Source organism: Pezoporus flaviventris, unplaced genomic scaffold (genome assembly GCF_033815535.1).
Source record: "Pezoporus flaviventris isolate CSIRO_AGI_PZ_B2104156 unplaced genomic scaffold, CSIRO_AGI_Pfla_v1 ptg000006l, whole genome shotgun sequence".
Taxonomy (NCBI): domain Eukaryota; kingdom Metazoa; phylum Chordata; class Aves; order Psittaciformes; family Psittacidae; genus Pezoporus; species Pezoporus flaviventris.
The window spans coordinates 16,746,465-16,769,346 of record NW_026892554.1 but is presented as its reverse complement, the minus strand read 5'-3'; the positions used below and the strand labels follow the sequence as shown (position 1 = coordinate 16,769,346).

At 38.6% G+C, this 22,882-nt stretch overlaps 1 protein-coding gene across 1 annotated transcript in view; it reads left to right on the top strand.

Moving 5' to 3' along the window:
- Nucleotides 1-688: 688 nt before the first annotated feature.
- The window catches only part of OTUD7A (OTU deubiquitinase 7A), a 146,482-nt gene continuing 124,288 nt past the window's right edge, over nucleotides 689-22,882 (top strand). Inside the window, exon 1 of the mRNA XM_061447144.1 lies at nucleotides 689-712. The gene's annotated coding sequence lies outside the window, so the exon portion shown is untranslated. The remainder of the gene's footprint in view (nucleotides 713-22,882) is intronic.

Genomic DNA, 22,882 nt, shown 5'->3' with positions numbered 1-22,882 from the left:
CAGAGACTAAAAGTTTGGTCTTTATTTTCTATGGAGTCTTTTGCACATACTGCTTTCAGGTGTGCATGTGGGATGTGAACAAAGAAGTCTCGAGGTTTCAAAATAAACATAACAAGCCTTATGCAAACATGTATGTATTATACGTGTACTCTATGTGTAAAACTTTAATTTGATGAACACAGTATTGTGCAGGTTTTTCTTTTTGAAATGGAAAACTCTGTTATTACAGACTTCAGCTTTGGTTTTCCTTCCATTTAATTTCAACTGAATTATGTGGCTCAGTCCTGTGCACTCTGTAACAGGTTGCCCAGTATCTTTACAAGCTACTAATACTGCATTTGGACCAGCATCATCTTTGGTCATCTTGATGACTAATTAGAAATTAAGTCAATTTTTCTTTTTTAGAGTTTTACTTCATGGCTGGTTTGTGACAAATGGTTTGAAAGTGCTCTATGGAGTACCTCTGGGTCTGCCACTTCATGGATGAGATTCAGAAAGAACATGAAAAGGCAGCATACAGTAAGTAAAAAAAATCGAAACAGACATTTTTGTAGCATGCATATCAGTTCCTATTTAACTGCTCAGTGCTAATCACCTAACAGTTGCAGGCTTGTTGCTCTGTTGTTTCTGGACCTCTGTGGAAGTCTCACTGGAAGAGAGAAGGATTGCTGCTTTTATCCAAGGCAAAACAGCCGGACTGAATGGAGTAACAGTGAGTATGGCTTTGAAGGAAGCTTAAGCAGATAGTCGTAACTGACACATAGTTAACAGGATGCCATTTATTACCTGATGTTTTACATGAAAGCTGAACTCTGCTAATAAGGTAGGATGAGTTTCCTAAATCCCAGTATGTATAATACAGCAAAACAGGGTGATAAGGCGTTACTCACCTTACGCAGATGCTGAAGAGACAGGCATATAAGCGGGACAGTGCTGGTACAGGTGTTTAAAAATAGTTTCCTTTAAACCACTCTTAAAACTGGTGCTGTTTCTGACTGTGGTGCCCAACACTGGAAACTGGACTGTGTCCTGGGGGAAGAAAATAACCTGATTTTTCTTGGAGGACGTAACACAAAGAAAACACAGTGATACTGGAGATAATAAATACATTAGCTCATGCCTCATTGTTTCTAGAAAAGGATTGCTTCATACAGCATGGAAAATATAAACAAAACAGCAAACAAAACTCTTTTAGATAGAGGAGCTCACGGCCATAGAAATACAGAACCAAAAAGAATTAATTTAATCTTGTGCATTTCTCACAATGGAGAACCCATGATAACTAACCTATTGAGATTATTTCTTAACAGATAAAAGATTTCCTGAAATATACAGCAGTGTTACTGAGAGTTTTTATCTGAACAAGAAAAATACAACCCTTTAAAACATGTTAGCTTTGTTTCTTGCCTTGTTGGCAGCTGTCTAAATGGTATTCTGATGTTTCGATGTTTCTTGTCTGTGGTAGAACTGTATTCATTTATCAGTGTTCTGTGCAGGTTGTTTTGGTCATAAATAGATTCTGCCATTGTAATATCTGTGCACAGATTGAAGGCTAGCATGCGGACTGTATGTCCAAAGCTTGAATGTAATGTCATACATTTCTTTCATGTCCCTGTGGCTGCTCAGAAACACATCTGAATATGTTTAGAGCTACAGTTGATCTGATTGCTTCTGAATGTCCCACAGCCGTTTCAGGCAGGGAGTTTATCCAGTTGCTGAATAGGGGTGTCCTGGGGTCAGTGAGTCCAATAAATTTTCCTTCAGTGCCTGTGCTTCATGCAGAGCACTGCTTACCTTCACACTCCTGAATGCAATATAGGCAAAGCCACAAGAGGAATCAGCAGTGGAAAGGTTATTGTTACTCTAGAACTGTTGTTGTGGGCTGTTCAGTTCCATCTGAGGTTTCTGCAATGAACAGTCCTTGTTCTGGCTGCTGTTCTGCAAAGAAACCAAAGTATTTCACAGTACTTTGAGGGCCCGTGCCTTCTTTGCCACACATGATGCTACACAGCAGTGGTCAAATACGAAATTGCTTGGGGAGAGGAGTGGTTGTAGGAGTAGTGTTGTACTACTTTTTCCTTATTTCAAGTGATCTGTTTGCTTCCTCGCCGCCCCCCCCCCCTTAAAAATCTCCTATACATTTAACATTTTTGCTTCCTGTCATGCAAAGCTAAGACATATTAGCTGCACTTATGTCATAGAAAATCCTTAAGGTTTTTACTGGTTATTATTTCATTCCTTCCATGTTCATAGTATTTCTTTGTGGACATTGTTCCACACTGCTGTGAACTAATTCCAGGGATAAAGATAGCAATAAGCATAAGATAAATTTTTTGTACATTAGGTAAGCAACTGAGGTCTAGAGCCACTAAGGTATTTGAGTATCCCACTAGGAAATAATGAGAAATGCCTGAATAAACCGACCTGGACTGTGAAACAGTTCTGTTCAAGTAGTGCTAATGAGACAGACAGCAATTTCATCTTTCCTCTGGCATTTATTATGTGCTATATAATTATATCATTATGTGCATAATAGATGCTATGTGCATCTATTATGTCTTGCCCCTACAGAAGGGGCCAAAGGTGAAACTTTTTTTTGAGGAGCACGTAGTGTTGACAGACTGAAATGTTAATGGCTGCTGACTGAAGGTTGGGGTTGTCAGTGCTTGTGGGTGAGCATGATTGAGCACATCTTAATGTGCACCAAGTAGTTGATGTTAGTGCTAGATACCAGTATCTTTTGACTCATAAATCAATGAATAGCATATATTTTTCTATTTAGCAAGCTTATTAAAAAAAACCACAAAACAACAACTTTTAACATTCTGAACGGTATCTGAAGGGGGCCTGTGAGGATGCTGGGGAGGGACTCTTCACTAGGGACTGTAGTGATAGGACAAGGGGTAATGGGTTAAAACTTAAACAGGGGAAGTTTAGATTGGATATAAGGAAGAAGTTCTTTACTGTAAGTGTGGTGAGGCGCTGGAATGGGTTGCCCAGGGAAGTTGTGAATGCTCCATCCCTGGTGATGTTCAAGGCCCAGTTGGACAGAGCTTTGGGTGATATGGTTTAGTGTGAGGTGTCCCTGCCCATGGCAGGGGGTTGGAACTATATGATCTTAAGGTCCTTTCCAACCCTAACTGTTCTGTGATTCTATGATTCTAACATTCATTTTCTGCTTAAAAGAAAATGCCATTCTTTCTTATTTTGGCACTTGATTTGGGTCAATACTTAGCTCTTCGGGAATACCAAACTGTAGGCCTGTGGGAAACACCATTGCAAATGCAGCAGCAGGAAGCAGACCAGTAGTTCATTGTTTAAAAGATATGACACTGGCATGCCCCTGTTTTCATGTTATTTTCAGTTCTGAACTTTCATGGAGTCTTTTGTTGCTTCTGTGTTCAGCAGTGATGGTGTTAGAGTCCAGTATATAAAGCAGTGACAAGAAATCTGAACTGAGGTACATGAGCCAAAGAACTCTTCCGTTGAACACAGGCGGAGAGGTGAGAGAAAGAACAGAATTGGTTTGCATTTTACTTCCGACAGGGATGATTTCAGTAGTTTATACCCGAACCTGCTAGTTCTAGCTTTCTCATCATTAGTTAGCTAGGGAGATGTGCAGTGTCTTAACCTCTCTCGTTGGAATAGTCCATATATCTGCATAAGTTTTGGTGATAAGCTGTTTCAGCTGGGTTTTTTTCAGTGACTTTATTTTTGTCTCATGGCAGCAATGAACAGTATTTCCAGGTCATTTCACCCACCTATTTAAAACAATTGTGCTGTTGTCATGAGTAGCAATTAATCACTTTGTCTGGACTGTGTCATGGCAACTGAAAGTCATAGACTCAAAGTCATTAAAGTTATGGAACACATATGTATTCTAGTAGGTATTTGCATCTCTAGTTGTTAGGCAGCTTGCAGAAGAGTGAGATGGTACTGTAAAACATATTTTCAGTTAAAAATTGATTCGCGTGAGTTAACTGAGCTAGCTTATAAGGCCATTTTCTTAGTCACAGCTGAGATGAAATTTTGTAGGTTGTTTCAGGGAAGACCTGCTGGAATTGTCACTAAAAGCATTTCCCTCTCTTCTCTCCCCCTCCCACCCCCTGTGAAGATTCCTGATGTAAATAAGTTTAGACTAGAGAGAATTTGCTGTATGTAAGCACATCAAAGATGAGAATGTTTGGAAGATGTGTGTTTGACTAATTGTAGAGCAATTCTTGTGCAATAAAGGCTGGTTTCAACTGAACTGTGTTCTTCCCCCAGCTCCTTCCTGAGTTAGATTTATGAAAAACAACAGTTAACAACAAAACCTACCACTCTGTGCAAGGGTATGTTTTAGCAAGCAATAGATTACATATTGAGACAATGTGTTTTGTAAGAGTACGAATGATCCTTTATTTCAGGAAGGGTGTGGTTCATGGGCTTCTAGAAACTACTTGAAAATGATACAGGAAAAAGGGCTGCAGTTTTCTGCATTTAAAATGGTGAGGTCCTAGCACTGGTGTATAAATACTGACTGATGCTATGGCATGATGCCCTCTGCCATGCCTCCGCAGGACAGAGTTGCTAACATACTGACAGCATTGTCCATCTGCTGCTGACACACAGACATTATTGCTAAAGCTAATGTACAAGAGGAAATAGGGGGTATAGTCAATAGTTCCATGTTTTGTTGTTTGTTTGTTTTTTTTAATACACTTTTATATTGTTTCTTGTGAGGGTGTTAGTGTAACTGAAAAAAGAAGTCTGCCCAGTGATACTAGCATGGTTTTGATACTGACACTTGACTGGCATATTTGTACTTGCTGGCATGAATGTTTAGCATGTATCAGAAAATTGGATCAGTAAATGTGGTGTTTGTGGTTGTGTTGATTTGAATTAAAAAATACATTTCACAGACAAAACTCTCCATGGAAGAGGAAAAACTTTTCTTCACACACAGGAGGATATGACCTGCAGTCTCTGTGTCTGGGTAATTTTGCCATTATTACATCATCATCTGCCTGAAGCATGTTGAAAATATAGTTGACTCCAACCTGAACTAAAGTGGTTCAGTCTTTATCAGTCAGAGAGAGCTGGCTCTCTTTTTCTTTGAAGTACCAGAGGTGACCAAATATAATGTTAAAGCAAATGCTTGCTAACATCTGAGATTAAAAATCCAGCAAAACCACACACAGAGTTCAGAAGAGGTTTTGTGTCCCTGGCTTTAAGGAATTGCATGGTTTTGGTATGTGTGTTCTCACCTCAGATCAGTAGAGAAAAACAGGTGATGGTGATGAACTTTCTCATTTGTGGTTGCCATATTTATACTGTTCTTAGAGTTGTGAATGCTAGGGGGATGTGAGGGAATAGAGCACAGAAGATGGCTGGGTTTGTGTGCAGAGTTTCACAGCTGAGAGTGGTTAGAAAAATGTGGTTTTTTTTCAAAACAACTTACTATAATCCACAACAAATACTAAATGGTCTGGAAACCGTAGAGTTTTCTCAGTAAGATTGAGCAAGAGATTTTCTTTTCAAGGCTTACAGCAGAAGTCCATTTTTCATTCCTTCCTTAGTAAGGGGATTGATATAAATTGCTTGTCCAAGTTTTTGGCTTTCAGTTGTGTTTGGAGCTTCTATTAGTGATTTCTTTGGGATTATCTTTATGCCATCAGTTTTCTGGTTGCTACTGTTTTTTTTCACATGTTTAAAACTGCAGATGTGATCAAAAGACTTAGATGGAGTGCCAAGTTACACATGTAGATACAAATCATGCCTGCAAAGTGCATGTGCCCCATTTTACAACTGTTTCTCCAGCATTTTTAGTGCAAGGTGAGTAAAGCTGAGGGGAGGATACAAATCTTTAAAAAAAAAATAAAATTAAAGAATATTTTGTTTTCAAATCCCCCAAGAATCTGATCTAATGTGAGATGTCCCTGCTCATGACAGGGTATTGGAAGTAGATGATCATAAGGTTCTTTCCAACCCAAACCATTCTGTGATTCTGGAAAGTACACTCTAAGCATGTCATACCTGTTAACAAGCAATTTCTGTGTGTTTCTGAGTCATCTTAGCATTGGTTTCCCTTTTAACTTCAGGATCTATGAAAACTTGGGAAAGTTCTGGTGCTGGTGGGTACCTCTGCAACCCTTAACACCAAGTGATTGGGCCAAATAGTGGGACTGAATTAGACAAAGACCCAATTGAAGTAGATGTGGCATTTCCAACTTCCTAGCTGTGTCATCAAGAGCTTCTGTCTGCCAGCTGAGTTAGGGGATGTGGCACATCCTGTATGTATTGCAGGATCTGCCTCTAATACTGCTCCGCTTGTATTTCTAAGTAAACTGAAGGTAATTTACAGCTGAAGGAGCTGGCTACGTTCCCTCGACTAGCCCTGGTTTTCAATTGTAGGTGAAGAGTTCAACTGTAGCTGAAACTCTTCTATTGTTTCCAGCAGATGATTCAAATAATGAGTGTGAGACTTTCTGCCAGTTGCTAATTCTGAGCTTCAATTAAATAGTTTTTATATTGTGTACATATAAATATACTTAAAGATAATATGCCTCTTCTGAGCAGTGTCAGATGCAATAGTCAATAGTATTACACATTTAGGATGAAAAAGCTGTATGTGTCTTATTACTTAATAGAAATATAATCTAGTCGCTCCCTATGTTCCTTTGTAGCCAGTTAGGGATTTCCAATATGCTATTGACTAGCATCAGTTCAAAAGTATAATGAGAAATAACTTTAATCCACAGTCAGCAAATCCTGTTCTGTCTCTCAACAGCTGTTTGAACTGGACACTGCCTCTAACACTGAAGTTATGTAAAGCACGTTGCCTGTTAACTTTTGTGTACTCCAGTGTATATCCTTGAAGATTCTTTCCCAGCTAGGTACAACTTTGTTTCCTGTATACACATACTCCTGCCTGTTCAAATCTCTATCCTGCTGAGACGCAGGCATCTAGCTTCCTTTTAGTGCTGTGTAATTTTCTGAGTTTGAGTTAGTTCTACTGGAAACAAAAGGAAAAGGAAGTTATTTTTTCAAGGGGAAAAAAAAAAATAAATCCTTGACTAATATCATCACCAAAACCAGTATTGCTGGTTATAAAGGAAGAACAAGTTTGTGTCAAAACTCTTCTCAAACATTGCAGGTTCTGGGTGAATTTATTTGCTTTGTACAGCACTGTTTTTGAATTGAATTGCAAAGTAATCTAACTTTATCTTTTTGAGTTAAAACTACTGTTGGCTGTGTACATGTGTTTCAGGCAAACCCAGGTGTGTGTTCTCTTGAAGATTTCTAATTCATTCTATGAAATGAGTAGACAAAGCTAATCAGTTTTGTCACCTTGCAGAATCATGAATTACTGCAGAACAAGTTCTGGTTTGTTTTTTTTTAAATATGCGCATACAGTGTTCTTGGGCAAGTGCCTGCTTAGTAATGCAAGAAAAACTTCATGTCTCTTTTTCTAAGGAACACTGTGGCTTTTAGCGTAGCACTAATCTGGATGAAACAAGCCCACTCACCTGCTGGCTAAAGGAAAGGTAGATCTGCTTGTTCTATGTTCTCTTGTCTATGCAAGTGTGGAAGGGATGACTGTAATGATAGCAGTCATACCAGAAAAGAAGTCGAGATTTCAGCTTGATGAAGAAGCCAATCATCAGCTGCAGACTACATTCTTCATATAATCACATACCTGTACAGGATTATGACAATGATCTAGAAGCTTTTTTTAGCAGGGAAGGCAGGGATGGCAGACTGGTTTTTCTCTACATTCCACATATTTTCTCTCACAAGTGTTTAGCAGAGCTCCACACTAGAGTTCACTGAACACTAGAAATTCTTTCTTTCATACGAGCTCATCAGTTCATGCCTATGCTTACTTAGAAAATCTCCTTTCAAAGTGATTGGAACATCTAAAATGAAGTTATTTTTCAGACAGATTACACTTTCCTTTAATTCTTTCAGTCTTTCCATATACTTTGTGGTGCTTTTTATTGGAAATAGAAAACTGCTTTAAAAAGGAAAAACTCTGTGTGTGCTTGTGTGTGTTAAGAGATAAAGGAAACATTTTGGCTGCCTCTTCTGATGTTTATTCAGACAGGAGTTACAAGTCCACATTTGTAACCAGTAAAACGCAAGTGTGCACATAATCTTGGCTAAAGTCTGAACTTCTAACTATCTGATAGTTATTTTTCAGTTAATAGAGAAAATGTTTTTCAGGTTTCTTTTTCTAGCTGTGTTGTCTGACCTTGCTCTGTCTTAATTAATGACTGCCATAAATTTTGGTCATGCCATCTTTCAATCAGGTGTCTGCAGATTTCACTGAATACTAATCTAATGTTTCGAGGAAATGTGCAGCTGGGTACAGTCTGTACACATGTTTTGGTATTTTTCTAGTGATACTACACTCTCTAGCAATAAAGATATAATGTAAGCAGAAAAGAAAAGAGACTACCTCTGATAAGGATGTTCAGAATGCTAGCCTTTTACCTTGGACAGCATAGAAGTACGCGATTAGATCAGCTCTACTCGTGGTACTCGAGCAGGTGGCATAACAGTTCATTTCAGGATAAAGTGCCCCTCAGTACATGGGTTGGTCAACAGCTGTTCTGTTGTAGTGATATAGTCCATTCTTTATATCTTAGTAGATTACTTGTCATGCTAGTAAAGGCCTTGCAGTGTAGATGTGCCCTCAGTATTTATTTGTATTGTTTTCTGATCATCCTTAAATGGAGATTATCTTCTATTTGCTATGGGAATAGTACCAACACAAAGAAGCTACATCATGATTGCTGAACTTAAATAGTGAAGCTGTTTAGTAACTGTATAGCTGCATTACTTCATTGTATATGAAAAAGGAACTGACTGTAACTGAATTATTATTGTTAATTTTCCCCCATGAATAATCAAGCTCCTGAATTATCATTGGACTTTCATTCTGTCTCTTTGCAGCTAGATTCATGTCTGTTGTTTATACTGTTGACATTTATAACACACTTTTGTTTAGTGCAGCTCAATGCTATTCCTTTTGGGCAGTTTAATTCCTGAGAAATCCTGTGAAACCTTTCTGGGGTTGCCAGTTCCATTTCCCTTTGACAAGCTGGCAAAGAGTTTTAGACCTGATGAATGTGTTTATTTTGGTTTTGTTGTTTTGGTTTTTGTGTTTAAAACAGAGTAAATATGATCAGAGCAGTAAAAGGCTTCTCAGCTGAATGTATTATGTATATCCAAGAAATGGTCTTTCCTGAAGTGAAAGCCACAAGCTTGAATCTCTTTCACCCCAAGAAAGCACCCTGATGATACTACCACCAAAGTTTTAGCTTAGTTAGAGGAGGTCCTGTCGTCTCCTGGGGAAGTTTTATCCCATGATGCATCCTGAGTGGGAAGAGTCTTCTCAGGTTTTGTTTTCAGGTCGTAGTTGTTAGTATTTTAGGCGCAGTCTCCTTTCTTTTTCAGATTTTTCCTAACCTATTGTTCTTCCTCCCATGTGCTGTAAGGGATCTCTCGTATTTCCTGTAGCAGTTCCTGGTTTATTACATAGGTGTATGTGTTACTCAGCATTTTTTTCCCTCTTTTTAGTCCAGTGTTCATGTGGAGGAGTGCTATGGCTGAGTGGAGGTTTCTTCCCTGTGCAATGAAGGTGTGTGCTTTCTGTGTGTTATCTCACATACCTGATTAATTAAATAGTCTGTTTGACGTCTACTAGCTGATAGGAAATTTACCTTGTCTACATGACTGAATTCTAATGTTACCTCAACACTTCCCTTTTTCTTATGGTCTTAAACGCACATTATTCATATTTGGTTATAATCTGTTTACTGATGATCATTAAAAATGTGTTTTGGAAGAGCATACACTTTAGCCTTCTAGTTCTGCTGGAACTCAGAACTAAGTAAGCTCAGAACTTCCTATGCTGTGCATCTAGAGTTTTGAAGACATTTTGTTTTATTTATCAGTTTAACCATATTTGTAATAAATGGTTCCTGTGACTCTTGATAAATGTTTAAACAAAATCACTAAAATAAAAATCCAGCCATACTTGACTGCCAGGGTAGGCATAACTAACCATTTTAGCTGCATAGTAATACCTTTGACCCACCACACTTCTTTCAAAGTTCAGAGCTACAGGAAATGTAATAGCAGGCCCTAAAAGACGAGGTCAGGGCACAGTAGAAGCTGAGTAACTGAGTCTGATTCCCTGTAACAGGAGGTAAGAGACTTCTGATAGTCATCATAGCTCATGTTAAAAACTCATCAAAATATGTATGTTTAGAGTACTGTGTGGGCCAAGAGAAAGTGAATACCAAAGGTGTTATGTGACTCACATATATGTATACAAAAATACTTCACAGTTCTAGAATATGGCATAATTTTTAAATGTACTTGTCCATTCAGCATCTGGCTGAAGTTGCAAGTACTAACCAACAGCTCCGTAATTTTTACTTCCAGGTGAGAACTGAGGTGCAGTGAGGTGAGGAGGCTTGCTTTAGGATTTGCTGACTTGGTCTGCTCAGCAGAAGAGGGAGTTGAACTTGAGTTTCTCAAGTCCAAGAATAGCATTGTCTCTACCCTGATCTGCCGTGGAGGTCACCTCTCCTGTAGCTCTCGGTCAGAGAGCCATCATGATTCCATTACCGTTCAGTTTTCCCTCAGATAAGCAGCTGGTGTTCCCTCCTATTTAAAAGAAATGCCAAAGAAAGGAGTTAATTATTTTCCCTAGGGGAAAGCTAGTTTGACTGCTGCTTTGACAGACACATTATAGAAGATGCATTTTGGTTATGTGTTGTCTCCCTGTGTCTCGGCGCACGCTGGAAGCGGCACGGGCAGTGCAGTCGGGTTATGAATTGTTTAAGCGGTGGCACCATCTAGTGGGAGCTTTTTCAAAGAGCTGCTCAATCATATGAAAAAGAAGATAATCGATTTAACTTCCCAGTTCGAATTCCAGCTGCATGGATAAATAAAAGCAAGTGGTTATGTTAAGGTGAATGCAAGAGCACCATCTTCCCCTAGGGAAGCCTGATGTGCATTTGCACCTTTCTTGAAAGTATATATTATTCTTAGTTTTACCTCCTCACTCAAGGTCCTCTTAGTTGCAGAAGAGTTAGCTTTTCAGAGAAGAAAAATGAAATTATCTTGTTGTAAACCAAAATGTGTGGAGCTCAAAAGCTCAAGTGTTCCCTTTGGGACTTTTCAGAGAAGTGGATTAGCTCTCTGAAGAGTAGGAATATCCACTGTATAGAAAGAGCAGTGAAAGTGGCATTGCATGTTTTGTCCATGTAAAAATGCTGATGTGCCTTGCAGCTGCTCAGGAGAGATTCCAGTGAGCAGTCAGCTCTGGGGACCTGATGCATTATTTAGCTCCTGTGACTCAAGATTCGCCTTAGAAGTCATGAGGGGTTATTTAAACAAAACCAAAACCAACCCTTCATTTCTTGTCTTTTTCTGCTTTTTCAGCCTGCAGGCTGCACTGGTTTCACACTGTCAGGATTTTACAAGGATGGAGGGGAGGGGAAATCTTTTCTTTTAAAATTAATGCTAAGGCTCTCAGGCATGATTCCAGCAGCAGAGACTCAAAGAAAAGCACTAAAAATAGTGAGAGTCATGATAAAATTGCAAGAGCAGGAAGTGTTGCCTCAGAGAGGAGTGGGGTGGAATCTCAATTTGTATGCATTCATTAACTTGGCTTCAGAAGTTAAGCTTCTTTTTCTAGGGTGCTGCTTCTTTCGTTGCTGAAAGGATGATAAAAAAATGTTTAAAACCAACTCCTGGGTGAATGCTCTGAGGAAGTTTATAACCATTACAATTACTTACTATTTACAATTCATTATTACAGATGTAACATGTAATTCAGATTATTTGCCATTTCCTGTGTGCCTTTTTAGGTAGACTGAAGCTGTCTGTGTGCTTAATTTTTTGGGTAAAACGTCATGGGTGTGAATGGTCTAGAGTGTGTTGGTAAGATATCTGCATGCTGTGCACAATGATGTCATTGAAATTGATTATGCTACTTGGTCTCCATTGTAAAATCTATGGCTTGGAAAGATGCTGTAATAGTACTTCTGTGTAGGGAATACTGGCTTTGTGTGTGGCAAGAAGGTTCTACTCACATGCAGCTCTCTAATCTTGCACTCTTTTCGTTATCACTGAAGTATAGAAACTTTATGATCACTGCCAGCTGCAATGCAAACAAAATGCAGTTACATCTCACTTGGAAGGAAGGAGGGCACAGGGATGCTTATAATTCTATAAACAACATGAAAGAAGATATGGAAAAAAATTTGGCTAGCAACTTGGTTTGGGGATTTGTTCCACTCAGAGACCTAAGATGTGTGAGGCTAAGGGCTGAGCCAAGTCCTTTCTACTTGCGAATCAGAATGCTCTGTTATGACACTTTTATCTCAGGTTAGCAGGTAGAGTGTGTGAATCTGACACTGGATCTTCTAAAGAAAAAGCCTTGGAAAGTAGAAATGGCTGTTTCAAAGCTTATGGACACTGAAACAAAATAATCTAATCTGCTTTGCTGTTAGTGCCAGATGTTTAGTAAACACAGAGAGAAAGTTTTCTGGTTGTAATGCACAGAACTTTTGCTCCTGATCAAAACCAGGCTGTCACAAAGAGAAAAAAATATCAGAATTTAAGTTTTTGAAGAGTGATTTGTGTGGTGTCTATAGAAAGGTAGGTAAGTTTCCATACTGTGTAAATGTGTTAACAAATAAAGCATATTTCCCTTTGTCCAGTGTAATACATGACCTATGACATTCTTGTTTTACTGCATTATGCTTGGAAGACAGTTCCCATTGATATTTTTACAGTCTGATTTTTATTCAGTTTATCTTATTAGTGTTTCTTTTGTGCCTTCATTTTGCTCACTACTTCCATACTCTCATTGCATTGGTGATGGTTGTACATAAAATACTATCATTTTCCTTAAAGTTCACTAAGATTCTGACACTGAACTAGGATGAGGCTATTATGTCAGTAATGGGGTTTTCCTGCTTGCCATATTTTAACCTGTCCTAGCAACTGATCTGACTTCCCTAGGCTGCAGTGCAGCAGCATGTTGATGGGAAGGTTTTCAAGAGAGCTTAAGCCTTTTTCTGCGCATCCATCCTCATGCCACTACACTGAGAAGTGCTGAAGTAAATAATTATCACAGTCCTTTCTGTGTATCAGAAATAGTTGTGTGGAAATGCTCTTTTAAGTGTTGCTGAACTGATTGCTTACCGTTGTTGTTTTTCTATGTGTACATGAGTGAACTACAAGCAAGGACAAAATGAAATCTAACCAATCACTTTTAGAATCTTAATGTAATCCCTGAGTGTAGTGTCAAAATTATATTCAGCATTCTTGAATTATGATTAACTTGTATAACCAGCTAATGAAATATTGTCCATGATTACTTTTTCATTCCCTCTTGGCGCTAGTTTGGAATTTGAAATGCTATTTGCTTGAGTGCTTAAGCAGATGAAAATTCTGTTGTACTTTGGAAAATATCTATCCGTTGCAGCTTTAAAGCAATTCTTGGAAATAAGACAGTGCCTCTCTCCTAGTGTGACATCCGTTTTTTTGTAAAGTTCAACTTCTGATACAGGTAATGACGTGTCAGAAACATCTTTACAGTCCTTCTATTTGCACTGCTTTGGATCTACTGGAATACTCTTTCTTTATTTTCATAGCCTTTTTTATTCCATGCTAGCTGTTTAAATAACACTGACTCAATAGCTGGCTAGTGGTGCTCATGTTCCTGAAATAGCATGACAATATATTTTCAATAGCCTCCCAGCTATAGAAGTGATTTGATGAAGTAACCAAAATTGTACATTCACTTTCTCAGGGATTTCAGGGGAGAGAACAAAAGAGGTAGGAATGCAGGTATTGCTGAAATTAATTGAGAGTCTGTTAGCAAGATTCAGTTCTTATTTAGCTCTTGGGAATCCAAGCAAGCCTGACAATAAAACTATGTTATTGAGTGGAGGAATTAGACAAACTAAGATTGAGTATAACCCTGGTTTTGCTTCTGGAAATGCTCAGTACTAAATATTGTTTTCTTATCCTTTGTATCTGCCATTTTCAGAGTCAAATATGTGTTTCTGCAGCTTCTACTGGTAATGGTAACCCAATAGCTACATCATCTGTTTATTCAAATGATGTTTCTTGAGAAGTGAAACGTGGTAGTTAAATATAGCATGACAGTTACCTGATGTTTTCAGAGTTGAAGTTGTTTTTCATTGCCACATAGTAGAAAAACAAACCTGGAATTAATTTGACTGTAAGAAACTAATTATATTGTACATAAGCTTTTGCAAAACCAAACTTTCAATTTCTGTGAAGAAATGCTGCTCTTCTCCATTAAGTTCACTGATGACCTGGCTACTGTAGGTGGCTGTAGGATAGAGATCATCAAGTTAAGGCCTTTAGAGTAGGAAGTAAGCTATATTCATAAATGTTCAAGTGCCTGTATCAACTAGTTTTGATTTGCTTGTGGAAAATGCACATCATAGGCTAGCATCCCATGTTTTCCCCTTTCATGTTTATTTGGCTGAATGAGAACTGGGTTCATGTTACAGCTGTAGCTTTGCATGTTTGTAGGTGTACGTCTACAAAGGTCAAAGAATATCCCCAGCATGAGAGTATATTTTTAGATCCCTCCATCTCTTGAACTGTAACTGTGCATAGTACTTGATTTAGTACTATCAGTCCAGAAGGAAGTACCATAATTTTAGGAACTTTGTTGTGTGGTTTTTTTTGTTTTGTAGGTTGTTTTTTTGGGGTGTGTGTGTAAGGGGGTGAATTTTGTGTTAAAGAAGAGTAGATGTTTTGGAGGCCTGCCTGCATGCTGGAGTTCATATGCCTGTGTTTAAGTATCCAGACTTGATCTAAGTTAGAGGCAGCTGCAGATGTTTAATGGAAATGTGTAATGGAAGTATCTTTTATCTGTCCAAGTGGAGCTGGAGTCTCTACCAGGACACATGACAAGATAAATTGGTCTGACTTTTAAATGACTAATGAAAAAATAAACTGGTATGGTTATCTTAAATAACATAAATGGCAGAGCAGCCTTAATCATGGCCCAAGTATGTGTAGTCATTCTGTTTGAGCAGGAATGTATAAAACCACAACTTTAAGTCTTATATTTGGGTGTCTGTTTTGGTTCTGTTCAATGCACAACTTTAAATGGGAATGTGGCTATTCCTCTAATTTCTACAAAATTCAACATTGTAGGGAAGGACGCAAAAGGAAAGAGGAAATGGGATAATTCTTAAACCTTCCTGCTCTGTGGCAAGGAGAGTGGCGTTACTGAGAGTTGTTCTTGTCTCTTTCCTTTTGTTTAAACTCTAGGGAAATTGTCAATTTTTAAAACCTGCTATCACAACAGCTCAAGTGCTGCTGGTGACAGCCACCGTGGGCTTGTTCTACTTGCTCTGCTTAGTCTTAGGTGTATGAAAGAGGGCAAAGGAACAGGCTTTGATGAAACTGTAAAGCTTCAGGTCCTTGACATGAGGGCAAAGGAGATGAAAATGAAATGAGATGCGAGTCATCACATTGACATGCACCACTGGATTTAACAGTCAGTATTGGTAGGGTTTTCTGCAGGAAAACCTGTGGTATTTTGGGATATTGATGTCAACAGCTGTCAGAAGAGTTGGACTGAGCAAAATGAGATTAAAAAGGAAGACTACAACACAGAAGGGAACTTTAAAAAGCAATGTATCTGCTTAATTAATTGCAGCCTACTTATATATTCATTTAATTGCTATTATGAGTCAATCTTTCTCTGCTTCAGATTTCCATTTTGAAGGTGTGAGATACAGAGCAAAACTACTGTCCTCCAGCCACTTCTTAATACTGGTTTACATTTTGTGTTACATTTTTATGCTTCTCATTTAAATAGTATAATAACAATTTTAAGTGCTTAAGACAAATTTCTTATGGGAGAAATATGCCTGGTATTTATACAAGAAGATTAAGTGCTACAGTTGGGATTTATGCAGTTATAAAGAGGTGGACTCTGTGATCATACTTGTAAATAAGTACCTATGCATTTCTTAATTCTGTTAGAAAAGATTAGAACTAACATATGTGTGTGGGAAATAAGACTGAAAAAAGTGCCGTAGACTTTGTTTTTAATTGAGAAATGTAATTTTATCTTTCCTTCCCTCCCCCCAAATCTTGCAGTAGTTGATTCTAAAGCTTCTGCTTCTTTTTTTGCTCTGTTAGGCAAAAAGGTCTACCATGGGTTGTGTCAGATTGAGTTAAAGTTCAGGTAGCACTTTAGCTTGTCCTTATAACACAAGCTTTTAATGCGAAATAAGGAAAATACCATTTTAGTAACTCCCTTTAGATAAAGATCTCTCTTCCAGCTCCTTTTCTTCAAATGTAGGTGCTGTAGCCAGTTGTTCCTTGGTGTCTTGCAAAACATACTTAAGAAGCTAGCATAGTATGCAGTAAAGGTCTATCCTGTAAATTCTGTATTTTTTTTCCTCTAAGATTAAAATATAGTTATTAAAAAGATAAATGTCTGGGTAACAAAGGTCCCTCCTATTTCCAAGGAAGGCAGACTGAGTCTTTATTTTCCTTCATGTAGTGCTGTGCGCATGAATCCGGGCAGGTCTATTTGAATATCCACTAACGTGGAGGCCTGAAGAAACTTTTGTCTGAGAAGGGTATCTGGGGCCTCAGTTGTAGCACATTTGGCACCTGTCAGGGTCCTCAGCTAGGTCTTACCAACACTGGCTGTAATATTTTGGTTCTACAAACCACGGCAGTCATGATCCTTTACTGCAGAAATAGTCACAAGCCATGTACCTTTAAAAATATTTCTCTTCAAAACCAGTGGCTCTTTGGTTTCTTATGTGCTAGTAACAGGTTCCCTTGTAGTGTTTTCAGCTGAACCATCCTTAGAGATGACACAACTCTCCCCCAGAGATAAATACAGAGTTGTTGTCGCAGAGCAGCATGTGCCTGAAGCAGTCCAACCTGACAGAACACCTTTCTACTTTTCTTCGGCTTCACGGAAGGCTTTGATCCTGGCAGAAGGTTGTAATTCTGCTCACTCATTCTCAAAGCTCTAGTGGATGCCCTTGAATAGAGACTTAGTCTGTATTATTTCCTTTACTTTTAACTCTTGTCTAAATTTACAGAAAAGCAAATTTAAACTGAAGAGCTACACAAGGTATGCCAGAAAACAGTGGCATAACATAGTACAATAGACTAGTAAGAGCTAATATTCTTATGGCTAGCTTCAGGTGGCTGAAACTTAAGCTCATTTAACACTGAAAGAAACAATACGATTGAAGTAGATGAATTCAGGAAGGTAGATGATAAATGGAGTCTCTGTTCCTTTTTGATGTTTTCTTAGTGTAGAAGCAGGTAGAAATCTCCTCTTTATGGCCCAGTAAAATGTTCTTCCATTTCACAGCCCTACAAAATAGCCTTTCTTCCTTTCAGAAATACACATTTATTCTGGACCTGGTCAGGGCAGTTTTTGCAGTGAGGCCCCACCCAGTCAGGGCTTTACCACTGCTCACCTAAGGAAAGTCTTCCTGAATGACTTCCCTCTTCACTGAGCACTGACAGGGCTGCTGGCAGTCAGCACAAACCCAGCACTGCAACCTATGGAAGAGGAAGCACCTTGCCACTGCCACACGAGACACTGGGACTGGGCTCTGAGATAAAGAGAACTGAGGTAGAATAGTGCTCTGTTGGAATACTTGTGTGCATTAATGAATAGGTTGTTATGGTTGTCAGGTGTTTTGCATTGTAAATTAACTCCCCATTTCCTTATGACTTTGAAACACTTTGGGCTGAAACATTCCATTTTTGGGAGGTGCCTCAGTGCGTTCCTGGAATATTTCAGTGAAAAATAGTTTATTACTAAATATAATAGTAAAATAGGAGATTACTCTCCATTTGAGGCTTTAAGGAGGGGCTGCAAAGGCATCATTGCTTAATCACACAATTGAAGACTTAGCACATTTTCTCATTATTCAGTGGGTGACAGCTGCTGATGTTTTGTCTGCTATCTTCCCTTTGGAGTGTGTGTGCCTTCTTCATGGGAATTTAACTGTGAGCATGATTTTGCTCTGCTCACCATTCACACTGCACTTAGTGCTACTTCAGAGCCTGGGCAGTTCTTTGCAGTCACTCTTCTGACAGTGGTGCCTCAGAGGGGCAGCTAGCAACCTTTGCCAGCCCATGCTCCAGCACACCACTGAGGCTGCTCATCCTGCTGGGTTTCACTGAGACAAGCAAAACAACTTGGTATGTATCTAGGCTTTGACTAGGAATGGGACTGACCCTTTTCTCAATGCCCAGAAGTCATGGGAGCAGTTTTCTTTTTTCTGTACTAAAAAGCAAACTGTTCATCAGTGTCATTGCTTCCTGAAATTCATAGTATTTCTGGTAAATCTGCTGGAAGTCTATGAAATACTAGGTTGAGACTGATAATCTGCAGGTCTGGTAAGGTTGTTTTGGAGTTCTACTGGTGGAGGGTCAGGGAAAGAGCTTGACAATACCAAATTCTGGGCTTTTGCAAGGACCCAAGCAGCAAAGCTCAGAGGTGTTCAGGTCAAGAGATGGGGCAAGAAAAATGGAAACAGCAGAAAACTGTATCTCCTAGGATGAGTTGGGAGCTCTGCTGCTGCTGCTGGGGTAAGTGGAAATAAACCAAGCTTGCTACCTGGAGATTCGCAATACCTTAGTAAAGAGGTTGAAGAGCAAGGAAGTGCTGCTTGTTCAGACCAGAGCTCAGTCTGCATCTGAAATCTTCCTTTTGTAAAATTTGTAATTAGGAAATGAAAAATGAAGGGAGGTTTGGGGGAGGGGGGGTGGGGAGAAAGCCTGATGCTTTTAAAATGAGTTCCAGGCAGTTCACTTCATTTGGCTTCACCTGAACATGTATTTCTTCTAGAATGTTTACAAGGGTTTTCATGCTATTGTGTGTCTTTCCGCTTGGCAGTATTTATAACAAGATTTACCCTGAAGCAGTGTCTTTGAAATGTGATCTGAATTGCTCGCTGTTGGCAGAGTTTTCCTAGTGAACATATATATATATATGTATTTGTATGGGTCTCTTTACCTGCTTTAAAACTCAACCCTCACTTTGGTGAAGTAGCTTTATGATTTGTTCTATCCAGCTCTAGTTTAAACACCAAGAGAGACCAACCTTGCTGAACATGTGGAATAGGCTAAATATGTTCTCGGTGTTTCTTTCCTCTATTTAGTTGTTAAGATCACTGAATCACATAAATGCATATCCAAATTATTCTTTTTCAGCTGAACTTTTGCTTCTGTGCAGTTCTAGCAAAATTACTACCTTTGGTTTAACAGCAGGTATGTTGTGTACCATATATACATACGTAGATTAATGAGGTGTCTTTCCTATTTGAATCTTCACTATCGTAAAAAAGAAAGAAATTGCAGTATGTTCAGGCCTAATGCTCGCCTCAAAATAATCTGTAGTTTTTAGCAGTCTGTACAGGACCTGCTGAAGGAAGTGTTCATCTTATCACAATTTGAATATACACTAGGAAGTTGTTTCAAAAAATATAAAAATTATCCTGTATTGCTGCAGTAGATTCATTATTAAGATCTATTTCAGATTGGAATAAGAATAATGACGGAAAGAGCTATTATCTAAATTTTACTCCTTCATGATTAGCTGCAGAGAGTAAATTCCTTGTAGGGATGTCACACTGCTGCTTGTTTATGGGGTGGGATACATGGAAGTGACCTATGGGAAGCTTAGAAGGGATCTGCTAGAGGTCATTAGTGCATCTGTTTTCTCTTCCCAAGTACATCTGTGGTACAAAAGTTGCTGATAATTCTATTTTGCTTGATAACTGTAGATGAGGTAGGTTATTTGACTAATGAAAAGTTCAGTCTTTCTCATTCAGACAGGTAAATTCCTCTTACATACAGAAATGCAATGTGGGTAGTAGGAAACAGATTGCTATAAAATATTATTGCTTCCTAATGCTTTGCTTTGAATGAAGGCTTATAAAGTGTGTGAGATGGAATTAGCAGTGATGATCCTTGTGGGTGCAGAGGGAGGTTTTTGAGAGGCAGTGCAGCTGCCATGCCCAGGAGGATGCATTTTTTTGAGATGATGAGCTATAATAGGTGAATACTGTTTCATTGACTCTTAAAAAGCTCCACTTAATGAGTCACAATTAATTCTGTGCAAGTCTCATTTCTCCGTTGCTGTTTTCATAACTGTTGGAGAGGGGGAAGAGGAAGACTTTATAAAACACTGTGTTAGTCTTTTTGCTTTGAGAGTAGAATTTCAGATGAGTTGTATAATACTCATGAAAACCGATAGTGAAATGTACTGGTTTGACGTTTACAGTCATCTGGTAGGTGTTTGAACAGCCATTCCAATTTTCTGTTCTTCTCAGCATCACTACGTTGTAGAGAATAAGTTAGGCCAGTGAAGTTTTACCCACTCATTTAAATAAATTTTAAATGTAGTCTTGGAAAACATTTTTGATGTTCTAGTACTGGATTAATTACCAGGATAGGAAAGGCTTGTAGTTGTATTTCCATTCCCAAAGAATATACTCTTTAAGCCTCTTTTCCTTGAGAGAGTATTCCCTTGGATGCCTATCAAAAACTACTAACACCCAGTTTTGATTCTGTCCTAGTCATGGTATTCCTGAAAGTGTCATTTCATTTGTAAGGTTCTCCTCGAAGTAATTTTAGTTTTTTAGTAATTTTAGTAATTTTCTATTCTATTAATTTACTTCTCGACAACATTTTGCCAGGAGGCAAAGGGTAAAGGTAGAATCAAGCATGTGGGGCCCTGTGTAAGCTAGACTGGTTTCTAGCATTTTGAGCCAAGAAAACCAAGCTGTACCATCAGACACAACCAAAGCATTCAGAGTCATCAAGGGGATTAAAAAAACAAAACAAGTGACCAGGGAGACACTTTACTTCTAATTCAGAAATAAACTAAGTCTATTCATGTTTTCTGCCAACTTGTTTATCAAGTAATACCTGGTCTCTGCTGTTAGTCACTAATAAAGTTTCATATTAAAAATTTGATCTATTTTTATCGTGTATTTAGTTACCATAGTATGATCTGATCTCGTTTTGACAAACAGTCCATTGGTTTAAATAAGGTGCTAATGGTCATGAGTATGACTTCATTGTTGTCTACAGAGATTCCTCAAGCTGGCAGTGATGTTGAACAGATAGTATGATGTAGCTAGTTTAGGTTGAATGTTGTTTGCTTTTTTAAGTCTGGTTAATTGGCAACCTTTGATAATCCACTCATTGACTTGAGAGCTGAGGTGCAGTAAAACCTGAAAACATGAATAATAATTTGCTTGAAGAGCCTCAGATTTTGAATCCTGGGCTGAAGTTCTCTTATTTAATACCATTTGGTTTAGGAATCAGATTTTTTTGCAGATAGCTGTGTGTTAATTAGCCCTTTAATTATCATAGTAGGATTATGAACTTGGTTAGGTCCTTATTATCCAATTCATTCTTGCAGCAGACCAGATAAACTATTAAAACTAAATAATGAAAATAAAGGCTGGTGCCACTGAACAGGGGTTTTAGAGCATCTCTTATCTGATCAGAGAAATGCTCTTTTCTGTGGTTTTGAGTTGCTACCTTTAGTTGCCTTTTGGAGGAGGGCGAAAGGTAGAGGAAGAAACATACTGCCTTGATCAATTGGTCTGGAAGTGTGTAGTGCTCTGCAATGTTTCTGGCTCTTGAGCCATCAGCTGCAAAGCTAGCTCTCGCTACACCTAATTTTGCACTTCTTAGGCTACCATCATTTCTTCTCTAACTGATGGGAGTAAGATCAAGTTCACTGTTGCAGTAGGAGAAGAATTTCTGATGAGTATGCTTGGGAAGGAACTTGTTTATGCCTCTGTGGCCATGGACAATTTTTCGCTGGTGCCAGTGGCTTAGAACTTCTTTCAGGAAGCAACAGGAAATAGAGCCCCTCTGAAAGATGTTGCCTTTTTAAACTTGGGGGGTTTCTTTCTCAGAGTTCATGTGGATCGAATTTACTCATGTGAGTCAAGAATCCTCTGTCATTACATACACTTTTTGCTGCTTATCAGCTATTTATGTGCTCTTACTTTTTATTGTATGCGTTTATATGAAAAAGCTCAACCAAAGAAAAACATTTTGTTATTCAGAGCACTTTTCTTGTGTTACGCACAGTTTGAAATACACTTCAGTCTTGATTTTACAGCAATATTGTGAAGCCAGGAAAACGAAGTACTGTTATCACCCCTTTCCAGATATCTAAATGTGGTATCAAACTTTGGATTGTAGTCCTGTTAAATTAATACATGCGCAAAACATATCAAGGTGAAATGACTGACTGCCTTAAAAGTAGCATAACACAATGATGGTCTGCTCTTTTTGCCTGTCTTTTTTGCTCTTTCAGAAATACCATCCTCCCTCATACTATGCTGACCTGCTTGTGCCACACATATGTGCTGTGGGTTCTTCTGCCCCATCATGTGACTGAAATGCTTCTAAATAGTCACATTCTGCCTCTTAAATGTGCCTGTGGATATATGGCAGATACTCCAGGAAGGTAGAGTGCATGCTGTCCTCTGGTATTCAGTCCTTCAGACTTCTCAATCTTATGACCTTGCTTTAACTCTTTGCTACAAAATCTGGTGGTGAGATATCCCTTCAGATAATAACTTTTTCAGGGATCTGCTCCTTCATTTTCAGTGTCATTCATCAGGAAGGGTGACCCCGAGTAGCCTTGACATCTGTATATACTGTGCTGTTGTGCCATTACTCAAATGAGAAGTATTCTGTGGTTTCTCACTTGATACTTCCTTAGTGTTTTTTCCTCCTGCAAATTTGGAAGAAAAGCAGCCTGTATTTTACTGTTAGTGTAAATATAAGCATTTATATCTAAGTA